Below are 18,922 nucleotides of genomic sequence, written 5' to 3' on the forward strand. Positions count from 1 at the left end.
CAGCTCGGGCTGAAAATGCATTTAAAGCAATAAAAACTCAAATTGAGTGTCACGCCTAAACCAAAGGATTTATGCACACACTTTAACATGTATTTTGTTCAGAAGGACCACCTGAAGCCTAAATGAGCATTAATTTGATCACACAATTCATGCCTATGAAGATGCATTCAAACTCACAAAACGTGCTCAGCTCGGGCTGAAAATGCATTTAAAGCAATAAAAACTCAAATTGAGTGTCACACCTAAACCAAAGGATTTATGCACACACTTCATCATGTATTTTGTTCAGGATGGCCTCCTGAAGCCTAAAAGAGCATTAATTTGACTAAACAAATCATTCCTATGAAGATACATTCAAAGTCAGAAAGCGCGCTCAGCTCGGAATGAAAATGCATTTAAAGCAATAAAAACTCAAATTGAGTGTCACACCTAAACCAAAGGATTATGCACACACTTCAACATGTATTTTGTTCAGGATGGCCTCCTGAAGCCTATATGAGCATTAATTTGACCACACAACTCATTCCTATGAAGATACATTCAAACTCACAAAACATGCTCAGCTCGGGCTGAAAATGCATTTAAAGCAATAAAAACTCAAATTGAGTGTCACGCCTAAACCAAAGGACTTATGCACACACTTCAACATGTATTTTGTTCAGGATGACCACCTGAAGCCTAAATGAGCATTAATTTGACCACACAACTCATTCCTATGAAGATACATTCAAACTCACAAAACGTGCTTAACTCGGGCTGAAAATGCATTTAAAGCAATAAAAACTCAAATTGAGTGTCACGCCTAAACCAAAGGACTTATGCATACACTTCAACATGTATTTTGTTCAGGATGACCACCTGAAGCCTAAATGAGCATTAATTTGACCACACAACTCATTCCTATGAAGATACATTCAAACTCACAAAACGTGCTCAGCTCGGGCTGAAAATGCATTTAAAGCAATCAAAACTCAAATTGAGTGTAAGGCCTAAACCAAAGGACTTATGCACACACTTCAACATGTATTTTGTTCAGGATGACCTCCTGAAGCCCATATGAGAATTAATTTGACCACACAACTCATTCCTATGAAGATACATTCAAACTCACAAAACGTGCTCAGCTCGGGCTGAAAATGCATTTAAAGCAATAAAAACTCAAATTGAGTGTCACGCCTAAACCAAAGGACTTATGCACACACTTCAACATGTATTTTGTTCAGGATGACCACCTGAAGCCTAAATGAGCATTAATTTGACCACACAACTCATTCCTATGAAGATACATTCAAACTCACAAAACGTGCTCAACTCGGGCTGAAAATGCATTTAAAGCAATAAAAACTCAAATTGAGTGTCACGCCTAAACCAAAGGACTTATGCATACACTTCAACATGTATTTTGTTCAGGATGACCACCTGAAGCCTAAATGAGCATTAATTTGACCACACAACTCATTCCTATGAAGATACATTCAAACTCACAAAACGTGCTCAGCTCGGGCTGAAAATGCATTTAAAGCAATCAAAACTCAAATTGAGTGTAAGGCCTAAACCAAAGGACTTATGCACACACTTCAACATGTATTTTGTTCAGGATGACCTCCTGAAGCCCATATGAGAATTAATTTGACCACACAACTCATTCCTATGAAGATACATTCAAACTCACAAAACGTGCTCAGCTCGGGCTGAAAATGCATTTAAAGCAATAAAAACTCAAATTGAGTGTCACGCCTAAACCAAAGGACTTATGCACACACTTCAACATGTATTTTGTTCAGGATGACCTCCTGAAGCCCATATGAGAATTAATTTGACCACACAACTCATTCCTATGAAGATACATTCAAACTCACAAAACGTGCTCAACTCGGGCTGAAAATGCATTTAAAGCAATAAAAACTCAAATTGAGTGTCACGCCTCAACCAAAGGACTTATGCACACACTTCAACGTGTATTTTGTTCAGGATGACCTCCTGAAGCCTAAATGAGCAATAGTTTGACCACACAACTAATTCCTATGAAGCTACATTCAAACTCACAAAACGTGCTCAGCTCGGGCTGAAAATGCATTTAAAGCAATAAAAACTCAAATTGAGTGTCACGCCTAAACCAAAGGACTTATGCACACACTTCAACATGTATTTTGTTCAGGATGACCACCTGAAGCCTAAATGAGCATTAATTTGATCACACAACTCATGCCTATGAAGATACATTCAAACTCACAAAACGTGCTCAGCTCGGGCTGAAAATGCATTTAAAGCAATAAAAACTCAAATTGAGTGTCACACCTAAACCAAAGGACTTATGGACACACTTCAACATGTATTTTGTTCAGGATGACCACCTGAAGCCTAAATGAGCATTCATTTGACCACACAACTCATTCCTATGAAGATACATTCAAAGTCAGAAAGCGCGCTCAGCTCAGGCTACAAATGCATTTAAAGCAATAAAAACTCAAATTGAGTGTCACGCCTAAACCAGAGGATTTATGCACACACTTCAACATGTATTTTGTTCAGGATGTCCTCCTGAAGCCTAAATGAGCATTAATTTGACTACACAACTCATTCCTATGAAGATACATTCAAAGTCAGAAAGCGCGCTCAAGCTCGGGCTGAAAATGCATTTAAAGCAATAAAAACTCAAATTGAGTGTCACACCTAAACCAAAGGATTATGCACACACTTCAACATGTATTTTGTTCAGGATGGCCTCCTGAAGCCGAAATGAGCATTAATTTGACCACACAACTCATTCCTATGAAGATACATTCAAACTCACAAAAGGTGCTCAGCTCGGGCTGAAAATGCATTTAAAGCAATAAAAACTCAAATTGAGTGTCACGCCTAAACCGAAGGACTTATGCACACACTTCAAGATGTATTTTGTTCAGGATGACCTCCTGAAGCCTAAATGAGCAATAATTTGACCACACAACTCATTCCTATGAAGATACATTCAAAGTCAGAAAGCGCGCTCAGCTCGGACTGAAAATGCATTTAAAGCAATAAAAACTCAAATGGAGTGTCACGCCTAAACCAAAGGACTTATGCACACACTTCAACATGTATTTAGTTCAGGATGACCACCTGAAGCCGAAATGAGCATTAATTTGACCACACAACTCATTCTTATGAAGATACATTCAAACTCACAAAACATGCTCAGCTCGGGCTGAAAATGCATTTAAAGCAATAAAAACTCAAATTGAGTGTCACGCCTAAACCAAAGGACTTATGCATACACTTCAACATGTATTTAGTTCAGGATGTCCTCCTGAAGCCTAAATGAGCATTAATTTGACCACACAACTCATTCCTATGAAGATACATTCAAACTCACAAAACGTGCTCAGCTCGGGCTGAAAATGCATTTAAAGCAATAAAAACTCAAATTGAGTGTCACACCTAAACCAAAGGACTTATGGACACACTTCAACATGTATTTTGTTCAGGATGACCACCTGAAGCCTAAATGAGCATTCATTTGACCACACAACTCATTCCTATGAAGATACATTCAAAGTCAGAAAGCGCGCTCAGCTCAGGCTACAAATGCATTTAAAGCAATAAAAACTCAAATTGAGTGTCACGCCTAAACCAGAGGATTTATGCACACACTTCAACATGTATTTTGTTCAGGATGTCCTCCTGAAGCCTAAATGAGCATTAATTTGACTACACAACTCATTCCTATGAAGATACATTCAAAGTCAGAAAGCGCGCTCAAGCTCGGGCTGAAAATGCATTTAAAGCAATAAAAACTCAAATTGAGTGTCACACCTAAACCAAAGGATTATGCACACACTTCAACATGTATTTTGTTCAGGATGGCCTCCTGAAGCCGAAATGAGCATTAATTTGACCACACAACTCATTCCTATGAAGATACATTCAAACTCACAAAAGGTGCTCAGCTCGGGCTGAAAATGCATTTAAAGCAATAAAAACTCAAATTGAGTGTCACGCCTAAACCGAAGGACTTATGCACACACTTCAAGATGTATTTTGTTCAGGATGACCTCCTGAAGCCTAAATGAGCAATAATTTGACCACACAACTCATTCCTATGAAGATACATTCAAAGTCAGAAAGCGCGCTCAGCTCGGACTGAAAATGCATTTAAAGCAATAAAAACTCAAATGGAGTGTCACGCCTAAACCAAAGGACTTATGCACACACTTCAACATGTATTTAGTTCAGGATGACCACCTGAAGCCGAAATGAGCATTAATTTGACCACACAACTCATTCTTATGAAGATACATTCAAACTCACAAAACATGCTCAGCTCGGGCTGAAAATGCATTTAAAGCAATAAAAACTCAAATTGAGTGTCACGCCTAAACCAAAGGACTTATGCATACACTTCAACATGTATTTAGTTCAGGATGTCCTCCTGAAGCCTAAATGAGCATTAATTTGACCACACAACTCATTCCTATGAAGATACATTCAAACTCACAAAACGTGCTCAGCTCGGGCTGAAAATGCATTTAAAGCAATAAAAACTCAAATTGAGTGTCACGCCTAAACCAAAGGACTTATGCACACACTTCAACATGTATTTTGTTCAGGATGACCACCTGAAGCCTAAATGAGCATTAATTTGACCACACAACTCATTCCTATGAAGATACATTCAAACTCACAAAACGTGCTCAACTCGGGCTGAAAATGCATTTAAAGCAATAAAAACTCAAATTTTAAAAAACTTTACCAGTGTAGGCAACTTAATAATAATAATAATACTAATAATACATTTTATTGATAAGCGCCTTTCAAGACACCCAAGGACACTTTACAATAACAAAAAACACAAAACAATACGGGTTGAGCAGCTGACATGTCTGTCATTTTCTTGTGAGAATTAATTTTTTTCCAGAACAACACTCACAAAATTAGATATAGGTCTACATGACTTCCAACATTGTGATGTGCACTCACAGCAGCAATACCAGTCTTCGGCCGCTCAATTCATGCAAATTCTTCTCAAGACACTGCTCATGGTACCACCTTTCGCACTGGGTCTCGTCAAAAGGGGGCCGGGGGGAGAGAACCCTAACATCGCAAGATTATATGTTCGGAAATTTCAATCAGGATAACTCTAAGTTGCTTTTAAAATTCAAATTTTTTCTTTTACTTGAACCAACCCAATTTCAATGATGCATGCAAAGCATCATGAAGACAATGTCGATGCAAGATAAATTGTGTGTTCTTCCATTGTAAAAATCACTCGTTTTGTCAGAGGACCTTTTCCAGGTGGTTTTGCCATTTAGAGCATGCCACAGTGCATGGCGAGAACAAATACGACAACATGACGGAATATCAGTGAACATTAAACTTAAAATTCACAGTGTGTAAATATGGGATTGAAATTTTATCTTGACATTTTATTTTCATCGGAGCAGTGAATAACACGAGATTTTTCGTTGTGGTACAAGTCATAAAAAATGACTTTCTCATAAGCTTTCAGAATTCATCCCTGGTATCAACACTTCCTCTTCATGAAGTAGTTTGAAACAAAATATATCTTTGGCATCATTTCTGGATGCCACAATTAAACATTTTTTGCATGGGTGATCATCATCCAATAAACCTGCTGTGGTCAGTATTTCTGACGATTGTCTTGTTCTCTTATTTTCCATCGCCACATAATGTTCTAAAATTGATGCACGGAATGTCTGGGGAAGGCCTTCATCAGTTCCACTGCCATCTGAAAAAAAATAGCTTGTTTGTCTTGTGGGAGTGACAAAACTGTTTCGGGCGAACAATTTGAAAACACAATTTGTACAAGGCTGCATAAAGCTGGACGATCGCTTGGTTGTGCGTTGAAGTTTTGGACCCTGTGTTGTCAACCCGCGCCACTTTCGGCCTGCCTGGCTTGGAGGAGCTCCGGCGGGGACAAACTGGCGGCATCGCTTCTATACCGGCCCGTCGCGGGCGTATTCGACGAGGTTTATTAGCCCGTTGCTTGACACCCGCGCCCCTCCCGGCTTCCCGCAAGATCCCCCTGATCAGAGCTGCATTGCGATCCGCTAGGAGCAGCCGCGCCCGGGCCGTGTTTTGCAGCGGCATTGTACGATATTTCGCGAGGATGGCCGTGAGCTTTTCACCCACTTCGCTTGCAACCCGGGCCACGTTGGACCGACGGGCGCGGCGAAACTCCGGCGAGGTCAGGCGGGTGGCGTATTTTCCTTCACAGAATGTCGCGCGGGTGTGCGTCGAAGTTTTCTGCCCTTTGTGTTAGGGTCCATTGTTTGTCCACAGTGTCGACCCTCCCTTTTGATTTTGCGCCCGGGACCTAACCGACGCTGTCGCTTGGCCCCGCCAGAGCTGCGCCGTGCCTGGCGGGCCGGCAAAGGCGAGTGTTGCAAGCGAAGAGGTGGAAGACCTCGCGCACACCAACACGACCTGCCGGGAGCAAAGCTGCTGCCCGCTCGGCTCCGCCAGAGATGCACCTCGCTTTGAGGGAGAGGGGGCGCGGTGTGCAATCAAAGGGAAGAAAAACTTGGGAATCAAACCGCGCGAAGGTCCGGGACCGAACCGATGCCACCCGCTTGGCCCTGCCGGAGTTGCGCGGGGCAGGTAGGGCCGAGAGTGGTGTGTGTGATAAGCGAAGCGGAGGAACAGCTCACGCCCGCCCGTGAGAAATTTCGGACAGAGCCGTTTTTGCCCACGGCCGAGCCGGAGTTGCTCCGCTGCGGCGCTCAGGCTGTTCCGACGAGGATGTTGGGGCGGAGCGCTGGGAGAACCGCGGGTGTTAAGCAAAGTGTTCGGCTTCGTGAGAGATGAAGAGAGGAACCACGCGCAGACACAAAAAGCACAGAAGGGTTTTATTGCCAGTAAGCGAGACAGGCCGAGGTGGTCACAACTGAAAGGTAGTCAAAATGATCAATTCGAGGAGTGCAGGAATCCTGGAGCGGTACGGCGTCGTCGACACGGCAGGAAGGATCTCTGACGAAGTGACAATGGGTGGCTCTTCAGGCTGGCTTTTATGCTGCAAGTGGCAGATGAGATAATGACTCGCAGGTGTGTCGGGGAGGCAGGTGCACTGATTAGAGAAGCGCCCATCCCACACTGAAAAAGGTAACAATAACTTTTTGGGAGCGGCAAATTCCCCCACAGGAGAACAGAGAAATAGTGGTTTGATTTCGTGGAGTTCGTGGCGCAATGCATGAGGCGTCTGACTACAAATCAGGTCATGCTCGGCCAAAGAGAGGGCGTCCACCAGGTTGAAAAAGAGATGAAGAGCAAACACTGTCAATACATAATAAAGTTTCTCTGTCCCAATATCCAAAAAAAAAAGCCCAGTCCGAAGTAGCAAGATTAAGAAAATCTTTTGAAAAAACGCTCACATGAGGCGGATTTTGAGCCTTGCCTATGCAGTGATATTAATAATAATTGTAATAATAATCATGAAAAAGTGTGATGGTGGCGTGGCATTCATTTATCTTTTGAATTGGTGCGTTTAGATTTTTGTTTTTTGCTTTTCCTTGTATTTGGGTGTAGTTTCAAGCGCAGCTCATGTTCACACAACGCACATTTTATCTCATTATTTTTAGAGGGTCACAGGAAATCATATGGAAGGCTGCAATGGCCAACTCTCACCAGCAGAGGCTATCGTAAAGTGCTGGCCGTGCATGGACAAATAGGGCTCTCGCATTTCAGAAAGCACAAGAGTGACACAACGTGGCATCAGCTCTGAGCAGCAAATATTGTCAATTCATCGTCAATTTTTTCCGTCCCAAGAACCCCCCAAAAAAGTCAAAAGAGCCAAGATTTTTTAAAAACGCTCACATCAGAAGGATTTTGAGGCGTGTCGATGCAAAAAAAAAAGAAAAAAGAAAAAAGACAATTAAAAAGTGTGATGGGGACACGACGTTCTTTGAATTCTAAATTGATATATTTCGATTTTTTTTGCTTTCACATGTATTTGGTTTGAGATTCGATTTCAGCTCATGTTCACAGGGCGGACATTTTATGTTGTTGCTTATTTTTAGAGGGTCATAAAAAAAATCCCAGACTTGACTTCTTCGTTTACAGTTGACTGAATAGGGATGATTGTTTTATTTGGGAGCAGAGAGATGTTGACTTAAATTCGCGGAGTTTATGATGCCACGGATAACGTGTCTCAATACGATTCAGTATTCGTTCGCGGAACGTCGCGCGGCTGGAAGCCGACGTTTTCTGCCCTTTGCGTTCGAAACCATTGTGTGTCCACGGTGCCGCCCCTCCCTTTTTTTGTCTCTTTTTCAGTGTGGGCTGGGCGCCTCTCGAATCAGTGCACCTGCCTCCCCTACACACGTGCGAGTCTTCATCTCATCTGCCACTTGCACCATAAAAGACAGCGTGAACAGCCACCCGTTGCCAGTTCGTCAGCGATCCTTCCTGCCGAGCTAGCTGCTGCCACGCCGTTACGCTCCAGCATTTCTGCACTCCTCAACGTGATCATTTTGACTAGCTTTCAGTTGTTTACACCTCGACCTGACCAACTTTCTGGCAATAAAACCCCTCTTCGTTTTTGGTGTCTGTGTGTGGTTCTTGTATTGATCTCTCACGAAACCTAACACTTTAATTCACATTCGACCCAAACTCCTCGTTTGGAGCGTCCCTCGCGCCGAAACGGTGCAGCATCGGCGGTGCCGTGGGCATAAACAACTCGGTACGACATTTCGCGCGGGTGGGCGTGAGATGTTCCTCCGCTTCACTGGTAACCCTGGATACCCTCCGCCGTACGGGTGCCGTGCGCCCCGAACCCGAAGCAATGAGGGACATTTTAGGGCGGTCGGGTTCGGGTAGGGGTAGGGCTCGGGCTCGGGCTCGGGCCGCCCGATCTTACTTCTGCTCCGGCGGGGCCAAGCGGGTGGCATCCGTTCGGTCCCGGACCTTCGTGCTGTTTGATTACCAAAGGACTTATGCACACACTTCAACTTGTATTTTGTTCAGGATGACCTCCTGAAGCCTAAATGAGCATTAATTTGATCACACAACTCATGCCTATGAAGATACATTCAAACTCACAAAACGTGCTCAGCTCGGGCTGAAAATGCATTTAAAGCAATAAAAACTCAAATTGAGTGTCACACCTAAACCAAAGGACTTATGGACACACTTCAACATGTATTTTGTTCAGGATGACCACCTGAAGCCTAAATGAGCATTCATTTGACCACACAACTCATTCCTATGAAGATACATTCAAAGTCAGAAAGCGCGCTCAGCTCAGGCTACAAATGCATTTAAAGCAATAAAAACTCAAATTGAGTGTCACGCCTAAACCAGAGGATTTATGCACACACTTCAACATGTATTTTGTTCAGGATGTCCTCCTGAAGCCTAAATGAGCATTAATTTGACTACACAACTCATTCCTATGAAGATACATTCAAAGTCAGAAAGCGCGCTCAAGCTCGGGCTGAAAATGCATTTAAAGCAATAAAAACTCAAATTGAGTGTCACACCTAAACCAAAGGACTTATGCACACATTCAACATGTATTTTGTTCAGGATGACCTCCTGAAGCCTATATGAGCTTTAATTTGACCACACAACTCATTCCTATGAAGATACATTCAAACTCACAAAACGTGCTCAGCTCGGGCTGAAAATGCATTTAAAGCAATAAAAACTCAAATTGAGTGTCACGCCTAAACCAAAGGATTTATGCACACACTTTAACATGTATTTTGTTCAGAAGGACCACCTGAAGCCTAAATGAGCATTAATTTGATCACACAATTCATGCCTATGAAGATGCATTCAAACTCACAAAACGTGCTCAGCTCGGGCTGAAAATGCATTTAAAGCAATAAAAACTCAAATTGAGTGTCACACCTAAACCAAAGGACTTATGCACACACTTCATCATGTATTTTGTTCAGGATGGCCTCCTGAAGCCTAAAAGAGCATTAATTTGACTAAACAAATCATTCCTATGAAGATACATTCAAAGTCAGAAAGCGCGCTCAGCTCGGGCTGAAAATGCATTTAAAGCAATAAAAACTCAAATTGAGTGTCACACCTAAACCAAAGGATTATGCACACACTTCAACATGTATTTTGTTCAGGATGGCCTCCTGAAGCCGAAATGAGCATTAATTTGACCACACAACTCATTCCTATGAAGATACATTCAAAGTCACAAAAGGTGCTCAGCTCGGGCTGAAAATGCATTTAAAGCAATAAAAACTCAAATTGAGTGTCACGCCTAAACCGAAGGACTTATGCACACACTTCAAGATGTATTTTGTTCAGGATGACCTCCTGAAGCCTAAATGAGCAATAATTTGACCACACAACTCATTCCTATGAAGATACATTCAAAGTCAGAAAGCGCGCTCAGCTCGGACTGAAAATGCATTTAAAGCAATAAAAACTCAAATGGAGTGTCACGCCTAAACCAAAGGACTTATGCACACACTTCAACATGTATTTAGTTCAGGATGACCACCTGAAGCCGAAATGAGCATTAATTTGACCACACAACTCATTCCTATGAAGATACATTCAAACTCACAAAACATGCTCAGCTCGGGCTGAAAATGCATTTAAAGCAATAAAAACTCAAATTGAGTGTCACGCCTAAACCAAAGGACTTATGCATACACTTCAACATGTATTTAGTTCAGGATGTCCTCCTGAAGCCTAAATGAGCATTAATTTGACCACACAACTCATTCCTATGAAGATACATTCAAACTCACAAAACGTGCTCAGCTCGGGCTGAAAATGCATTTAAAGCAATAAAAACTCAAATTGAGTGTCACGCCTAAACCAAAGGACTTATGCACACACTTCAACATGTATTTTGTTCAGGATGACCACCTGAAGCCTAAATGAGCATTAATTTCACCACACAACTCATTCCTATGAAGATACATTCAAACTCACAAAACGTGCTCAACTCGGGCTGAAAATGCATTTAAAGCAATAAAAACTCAAATTGAGTGTCACGCCTAAACCAAAGGACTTATGCACACACTTCAACATGTATTTAGTTCAGGATGTCCTCCTGAAGCCTAAATGAGCATTAATTTGACCACACAACTCATTCCTCTGAAGATACATTCAAACTCACAAAAAGTGCTCAGCTCGGGCTGAAAATGCATTTAAAGCAATAAAAACTCAAATTGAGTGTCACGCCCAAACCAAAGAACTTATGCACAACCTTCAATATTTATTTAGTTCAGGATGACCACCTGAAGCCTAAATGAGCATTAATTTGACCACACAACTAATTCCTATGAAGCTACATTCAAACTCACAAAACGTGCTCAGCTCGGGCTGAAAATGCATTTAAAGCAATAAAAACTCAAATTGAGTGTCACGCCTAAACCAAAGGACTTATGCACACACTTCAACATGTATTTTGTTCAGGATGACCACCTGAAGCCTAAATGAGCATTAATTTGACCACACAACTGATTCCTATGAAGATACATTCAAACTCACAAAACGTGCTCAGCTCGGGCTGAAAATGCATTTAAAGCAATAAAAACTCAAATTGAGTGTCACGCCTAAACCAAAGGACTTATGCACACACTTCAACATGTATTTTGTTCAGGATGACCACCTGAAGCCTAAATGAGCATTAATTTGACCACACAACTCATTCCTATGAAGATACATTCAAACTCACAAAACGTGCTCAACTCGGGCTGAAAATGCATTTAAAGCAATAAAAACTCAAATTGAGTGTCACGCCTAAACCAAAGGACTTATGCACACACTTCAACATGTATTTTGTTCAGGATGACCACCTGAAGCCTAAATGAGCATTAATTTGACCACACAACTCATTCCTATGAAGATACATTCAAACTCACAAAACGTGCTCAACTCGGGCTGAAAATGCATTTAAAGCAATAAAAACTCAAATTGAGTGTCACGCCTAAACCAAAGGACTTATGCACACACTTCAACATGTATTTTGTTCAGGATGACCACCTGAAGCCTAAATGAGCATTAATTTGACCACACAACTGATTCCTATGAAGATACATTCAAACTTACAAAACGTGCTCAGCTCGGGCTGAAAATGCATTTAAAGCAATAAAAACTCAAATTGAGTGTCACGCCTAAACCAAAGGACCTATGCACACACTTCAACATGTATTTAGTTCAGGATGACCACCTGAAGCCAAAATGAGCATTAATTTGACCACACAACTCATTCCTATGAAGATACATTCAAACTCACAAAACGTGCTCAACTCGGGCTGAAAATGCATTTAAAGCAATAAAAACTCAAATTTTAAAAAACTTTACCAGTGTAGGCAACTTAATAATAATAATAATACTAATAATACATTTTATTGATAAGCGCCTTTCAAGACACCCAAGGACACTTTACAATAACAAAAAACACAAAACAATACGGGTTGAGCAGCTGACATGTCTGTCATTTTCTTGTGAGAATTAATTTTTTTCCAGAACAACACTCACAAAATTAGATATAGGTCTACATGACTTCCAACATTGTGATGTGCACTCACAGCAGCAATACCAGTCTTCGGCCGCTCAATTCATGCAAATTCTTCTCAAGACACTGCTCATGGTACCACCTTTCGCACTGGGTCTCGTCAAAAGGGGGCCGGGGGGAGAGAACCCTAACATCGCAAGATTATATGTTCGGAAATTTCAATCAGGATAACTCTAAGTTGCTTTTAAAATTCAAATTTTTTCTTTTACTTGAACCAACCCAATTTCAATGATGCATGCAAAGCATCATGAAGACAATGTCGATGCAAGATAAATTGTGTGTTCTTCCATTGTAAAAATCACTCGTTTTGTCAGAGGACCTTTTCCAGGTGGTTTTGCCATTTAGAGCATGCCACAGTGCATGGCGAGAACAAATACGACAACATGACGGAATATCAGTGAACATTAAACTTAAAATTCACAGTGTGTAAATATGGGATTGAAATTTTATCTTGACATTTTATTTTCATCGGAGCAGTGAATAACACGAGATTTTTCGTTGTGGTACAAGTCATAAAAAATGACTTTCTCATAAGCTTTCAGAATTCATCCCTGGTATCAACACTTCCTCTTCATGAAGTAGTTTGAAACAAAATATATCTTTGGCATCATTTCTGGATGCCACAATTAAACATTTTTTGCATGGGTGATCATCATCCAATAAACCTGCTGTGGTCAGTATTTCTGACGATTGTCTTGTTCTCTTATTTTCCATCGCCACATAATGTTCTAAAATTGATGCACGGAATGTCTGGGGAAGGCCTTCATCAGTTCCACTGCCATCTGAAAAAAAATAGCTTGTTTGTCTTGTGGGAGTGACAAAACTGTTTCGGGCGAACAATTTGAAAACACAATTTGTACAAGGCTGCATAAAGCTGGACGATCGCTTGGTTGTGCGTTGAAGTTTTGGACCCTGTGTTGTCAACCCGCGCCACTTTCGGCCTGCCTGGCTTGGAGGAGCTCCGGCGGGGACAAACTGGCGGCATCGCTTCTATACCGGCCCGTCGCGGGCGTATTCGACGAGGTTTATTAGCCCGTTGCTTGACACCCGCGCCCCTCCCGGCTTCCCGCAAGATCCCCCTGATCAGAGCTGCATTGCGATCCGCTAGGAGCAGCCGCGCCCGGGCCGTGTTTTGCAGCGGCATTGTACGATATTTCGCGAGGATGGCCGTGAGCTTTTCACCCACTTCGCTTGCAACCCGGGCCACGTTGGACCGACGGGCGCGGCGAAACTCCGGCGAGGTCAGGCGGGTGGCGTATTTTCCTTCACAGAATGTCGCGCGGGTGTGCGTCGAAGTTTTCTGCCCTTTGTGTTAGGGTCCATTGTTTGTCCACAGTGTCGACCCTCCCTTTTGATTTTGCGCCCGGGACCTAACCGACGCTGTCGCTTGGCCCCGCCAGAGCTGCGCCGTGCCTGGCGGGCCGGCAAAGGCGAGTGTTGCAAGCGAAGAGGTGGAAGACCTCGCGCACACCAACACGACCTGCCGGGAGCAAAGCTGCTGCCCGCTCGGCTCCGCCAGAGATGCACCTCGCTTTGAGGGACAGGGGGCGCGGTGTGCAATCAAAGGGAAGAAAAACTTGGGAATCAAACCGCGCGAAGGTCCGGGACCGAACCGATGCCACCCGCTTGGCCCTGCCGGAGTTGCGCGGGGCAGGTAGGGCCGAGAGTGGTGTGTGTGATAAGCGAAGCGGAGGAACAGCTCACGCCCGCCCGTGAGAAATTTCGGACAGAGCCGTTTTTGCCCACGGCCGAGCCGGAGTTGCTCCGCTGCGGCGCTCAGGCTGTTCCGACGAGGATGTTGGGGCGGAGCGCTGGGAGAACCGCGGGTGTTAAGCAAAGTGTTCGGCTTCGTGAGAGATGAAGAGAGGAACCACGCGCAGACACAAAAAGCACAGAAGGGTTTTATTGCCAGTAAGCGAGACAGGCCGAGGTGGTCACAACTGAAAGGTAGTCAAAATGATCAATTCGAGGAGTGCAGGAATCCTGGAGCGGTACGGCGTCGTCGACACGGCAGGAAGGATCTCTGACGAAGTGACAATGGGTGGCTCTTCAGGCTGGCTTTTATGCTGCAAGTGGCAGATGAGATAATGACTCGCAGGTGTGTCGGGGAGGCAGGTGCACTGATTAGAGAAGCGCCCATCCCACACTGAAAAAGGTAACAATAACTTTTTGGGAGCGGCAAATTCCCCCACAGGAGAACAGAGAAATAGTGGTTTGATTTCGTGGAGTTCGTGGCGCAATGCATGAGGCGTCTGACTACAAATCAGGTCATGCTCGGCCAAAGAGAGGGCGTCCACCAGGTTGAAAAAGAGATGAAGAGCAAACACTGTCAATACATAATAAAGTTTCTCTGTCCCAATATCCAAAAAAAAAAGCCCAGTCCGAAGTAGCAAGATTAAGAAAATCTTTTGAAAAAACGCTCACATGAGGCGGATTTTGAGCCTTGCCTATGCAGTGATATTAATAATAATTGTAATAATAATCATGAAAAAGTGTGATGGTGGCGTGGCATTCATTTATCTTTTGAATTGGTGCGTTTAGATTTTTGTTTTTTGCTTTTCCTTGTATTTGGGTGTAGTTTCAAGCGCAGCTCATGTTCAAACAACGCACATTTTATCTCATTATTTTTAGAGGGTCACAGGAAATCATATGGAAGGCTGCAATGGCCAACTCTCACCAGCAGAGGCTATCGTAAAGTGCTGGCCGTGCATGGACAAATAGGGCTCTCGCATTTCAGAAAGCACAAGAGTGACACAACGTGGCATCAGCTCTGAGCAGCAAATATTGTCAATTCATCGTCAATTTTTTCCGTCCCAAGAACCCCCCAAAAAAGTCAAAAGAGCCAAGATTTTTTAAAAACGCTCACATCAGAAGGATTTTGAGGCGTGTCGATGCAAAAAAAAAAAGAAAAAAGAAAAAAGACAATTAAAAAGTGTGATGGGGACACGACGTTCTTTGAATTCTAAATTGATATATTTCGATTTTTTTTGCTTTCACATGTATTTGGTTTGAGATTCGATTTCAGCTCATGTTCACAGGGCGGACATTTTATGTTGTTGCTTATTTTTAGAGGGTCATAAAAAAAATCCCAGACTTGACTTCTTCGTTTACAGTTGACTGAATAGGGATGATTGTTTTATTTGGGAGCAGAGAGATGTTGACTTAAATTCGCGGAGTTTATGATGCCACGGATAACGTGTCTCAATACGATTCAGTATTCGTTCGCGGAACGTCGCGCGGCTGGAAGCCGACGTTTTCTGCCCTTTGCGTTCGAAACCATTGTGTGTCCACGGTGCCGCCCCTCCCTTTTTTTGTCTCTTTTTCAGTGTGGGCTGGGCGCCTCTCGAATCAGTGCACCTGCCTCCCCTACACACGTGCGAGTCTTCATCTCATCTGCCACTTGCACCATAAAAGACAGCGTGAACAGCCACCCGTTGCCAGTTCGTCAGCGATCCTTCCTGCCGAGCTAGCTGCTGCCACGCCGTTACGCTCCAGCATTTCTGCACTCCTCAACGTGATCATTTTGACTAGCTTTCAGTTGTTTACACCTCGACCTGACCAACTTTCTGGCAATAAAACCCCTCTTCGTTTTTGGTGTCTGTGTGTGGTTCTTGTATTGATCTCTCACGAAACCTAACACTTTAATTCACATTCGACCCAAACTCCTCGTTTGGAGCGTCCCTCGCGCCGAAACGGTGCAGCATCGGCGGTGCCGTGGGCATAAACAACTCGGTACGACATTTCGCGCGGGTGGGCGTGAGATGTTCCTCCGCTTCACTGGTAACCCTGGATACTCTCCGCCGTACGGGTGCCGTGCGCCCCGAACCCGAAGCAATGAGGGACATTTTAGGGCGGTCGGGTTCGGGTAGGGGTAGGGCTCGGGCTCGGGCTCGGGCCGCCCGATCTTACTTCTGCTCCGGCGGGGCCAAGCGGGTGGCATCCGTTCGGTCCCGGACCTTCGTGCTGTTTGATTACCAAAGGACTTATGCACACACTTCAACTTGTATTTTGTTCAGGATGACCTCCTGAAGCCTAAATGAGCATTAATTTGATCACACAACTCATGCCTATGAAGATACATTCAAACTCACAAAACGTGCTCAGCTCGGGCTGAAAATGCATTTAAAGCAATAAAAACTCAAATTGAGTGTCACACCTAAACCAAAGGACTTATGGACACACTTCAACATGTATTTTGTTCAGGATGACCACCTGAAGCCTAAATGAGCATTCATTTGACCACACAACTCATTCCTATGAAGATACATTCAAAGTCAGAAAGCGCGCTCAGCTCAGGCTACAAATGCATTTAAAGCAATAAAAACTCAAATTGAGTGTCACGCCTAAACCAGAGGATTTATGCACACACTTCAACATGTATTTTGTTCAGGATGTCCTCCTGAAGCCTAAATGAGCATTAATTTGACTACACAACTCATTCCTATGAAGATACATTCAAAGTCAGAAAGCGCGCTCAAGCTCGGGCTGAAAATGCATTTAAAGCAATAAAAACTCAAATTGAGTGTCACACCTAAACCAAAGGACTTATGCACACATTCAACATGTATTTTGTTCAGGATGACCTCCTGAAGCCTATATGAGCTTTAATTTGACCACACAACTCATTCCTATGAAGATACATTCAAACTCACAAAACGTGCTCAGCTCGGGCTGAAAATGCATTTAAAGCAATAAAAACTCAAATTGAGTGTCACGCCTAAACCAAAGGATTTATGCACACACTTTAACATGTATTTTGTTCAGAAGGACCACCTGAAGCCTAAATGAGCATTAATTTGATCACACAATTCATGCCTATGAAGATGCATTCAAACTCACAAAACGTGCTCAGCTCGGGCTGAAAATGCATTTAAAGCAATAAAAACTCAAATTGAGTGTCACACCTAAACCAAAGGACTTATGCACACACTTCATCATGTATTTTGTTCAGGATGACCACCTGAAGCCTAAATGAGCATTAATTTGACCACACAACTGATTCCTATGAAGATACATTCAAACTTACAAAACGTGCTCAGCTCGGGCTGAAAATGCATTTAAAGCAATAAAAACTCAAATTGAGTGTCACGCCTAAACCAAAGGACTTATGCACACACTTCAACATGTATTTTGTTCAGGATGACCACCTGAAGCCTAAATGAGCATTAATTTGACCACACAACTCATTCCTATGAAGATACATTCAAACTCACAAAACGTGCTCAACTCGGGCTGAAAATGCATTTAAAGCAATAAAAACTCAAATTTTAAAAAACTTTACCAGTGTAGGCAACTTAATAATAATAATAATACTAATAATACATTTTATTGATAAGCGCCTTTCAAGACACCCAAGGACACTTTACAATAACAAAAAACACAAAACAATACGGGTTGAGCAGCTGACATGTCTGTCATTTTCTTGTGAGAATTAATTTTTTTCCAGAACAACACTCACAAAATTAGATATAGGTCTACATGACTTCCAACATTGTGATGTGCACTCACAGCAGCAATACCAGTCTTCGGCCGCTCAATTCATGCAAATTCTTCTCAAGACACTGCTCATGGTACCACCTTTCGCACTGGGTCTCGTCAAAAGGGGGCCGGGGGGAGAGAACCCTAACATCGCAAGATTATATGTTCGGAAATTTCAATCAGGATAACTCTAAGTTGCTTTTAAAATTCAAATTTTTTCTTTTACTTGAACCAACCCAATTTCAATGATGCATGCAAAGCATCATGAAGACAATGTCGATGCAAGATAAATTGTGTGTTCTTCCATTGTAAAAATCACTCGTTTTGTCAGAGGACCTTTTCCAGGTGGTTTTGCCATTTAGAGCATGCCACAGTGCATGGCGAGAACAAATACGACAACATGACGGAATATCAGTGAACATTAAACTTAAAATTCACAGTGTGTAAATATGGGATTGAAATTTTATCTTGACATTTTATTTTCATCGGAGCAGTGAATAACACGAGATTTTTCGTTGTGGTACAAGTCATAAAAAATGACTTTCTCATAAGCTTTCAGAATTCATCCCTGGTATCAACACTTCCTCTTCATGAAGTAGTTTGAAACAAAATATATCTTTGGCATCATTTCTGGATGCCACAATTAAACATTTTTTGCATGGGTGATCATCATCCAATAAACCTGCTGTGGTCAGTATTTCTGACGATTGTCTTGTTCTCTTATTTTCCATCGCCACATAATGTTCTAAAATTGATGCACGGAATGTCTGGGGAAGGCCTTCATCAGTTCCACTGCCATCTGAAAAAAAATAGCTTGTTTGTCTTGTGGGAGTGACAAAACTGTTTCGGGCGAACAACTTGAAAACACAATTTGTACAAGGCTGCATAAAGCTGGACGATCGCTTGGTTGTGCGTTGAAGTTTTGGACCCTGTGTTGTCAACCCGCGC

Source organism: Hippocampus guttulatus, chromosome 14, assembly GCF_054856545.1.
Source record: "Hippocampus guttulatus isolate MCC_2025c chromosome 14, RoL_Hgut_1.0, whole genome shotgun sequence".
Classification (NCBI taxonomy): domain Eukaryota; kingdom Metazoa; phylum Chordata; class Actinopteri; order Syngnathiformes; family Syngnathidae; genus Hippocampus; species Hippocampus guttulatus.